This window comes from Suricata suricatta, chromosome X (assembly GCF_006229205.1).
Source record: "Suricata suricatta isolate VVHF042 chromosome X, meerkat_22Aug2017_6uvM2_HiC, whole genome shotgun sequence".
Taxonomy (NCBI): Eukaryota; Metazoa; Chordata; class Mammalia; order Carnivora; family Herpestidae; genus Suricata; species Suricata suricatta.
Window position 1 is genome coordinate 109,971,132 of NC_043717.1, and position 1,412 is coordinate 109,972,543.

Below are 1,412 nucleotides of genomic sequence, written 5' to 3' on the forward strand. Positions count from 1 at the left end.
GGCGGGTCCTGGCTCCCCGCTACCGCCGGCGTCGGGTCCCAAGGCTCCTCGCACTGGACGTGCGGCCGACGCGGCGCGGGCCCGGGGGACGGGATCCCGTTCGGAAGAGCGCCTCCCGGGATCCCCCAGAGAGCTCGGGGCCTCGGGAGGGGGACACGATTTCAGCCCAGTTCCCGAGGCCTCCACGCTGCAGCCAGAATGCCTCTCCCCCTCCCTCCGACTTCCCTTTAATGATTGCTTTTCTCCTTCAACTCCGGCGTTCCCTCGCTGTCGTTTAAATGGACACCTTTGTTAAAATAAGATAAAAGGAAGGAAATAAAAGGAGGTGGGGGGAGAGACCACCGCATGGCTCGGGATGCCCTGGGACCCTCGCGCGCGCACAGAGGCGGCCCACCCGCGTCCGCTGCCTACCTGTGTCAGCCCGAGCCCGCGCTCAGGCGCACCGCTTTGACGTTCCCTCCATCTCTCTCTTCTCTCCCACGACCTGCCCGCTCTCTTCTTGGGCAAGCCTGGAGAGAGAAGGCCTTTGCCTGGAAAGCAGCGTCGGATTGAGGGCTGGGTTCCCATGGGGTGCCCGGGAGAGTTGCTGAGGCCAAGGCGCCCCCCTCCCCGCCCCCGGCTGTAGAAGATCAGTGGGTTAAATTGCTGCATGCTTCATTTCCAGGCTTTGGCAAGTGACAGCATCATTAACCACGCTGGGCTGTTTAATTAGACGGCAGCGGTTGGGGAAGGCCCTGCTTCCTCCCTGACTCCTGGGCAAGGAGACAGGAATCAAAAACCGTGGGTCTGCGCCAGAGCTTTGCACGTCTTCCCGCGACTTCTTCCCCTTGTGTCTCCTGTATCTGTGTCCGACCTTCTCTCTTTTTACAAGGACACTGGTCATTGGATTTAGGACTCCCCCTACTCCAGCCTGACCTCCTCTTAACTTGACTACATCTACAGCAGCTCTATTTCCAAATAAGGTCGCATTCACAGGTTGCAGGGATTGGGACTTGAACTTTTCCGAGGACATAATTCTACCCACCACATATATATATGTATAGCGAAGTCCAAATTCAAGGAAGGCATAGACAGCTTCTTTTTTTTTTTTTTTGATGTTTTTATTTATTTTTGACAGAAAGTGCATGCACATGTGGGGGCACGAGCAGGGGAAGGGCAGAGAGAGGGAGACGAGACAGCCCAAGCAGGCTCATCCACTGACAGCAGAGAGCCCGATGCAGGGCTCCAACTAACAAACCATGAGATCACAACCTGAACCAAAGTCCAATGCTTAAACAACAGAGCCACCCGGGTGCCCACATAAACTGGGTCACTGGAAATGATGGGGAAAGCAGCGATCCCACTCCAACTCTGGTTCACAGCACCTTGTATTGGCCGTTCATTGCATTTGTCACATTATGGAGTAAGGTTCC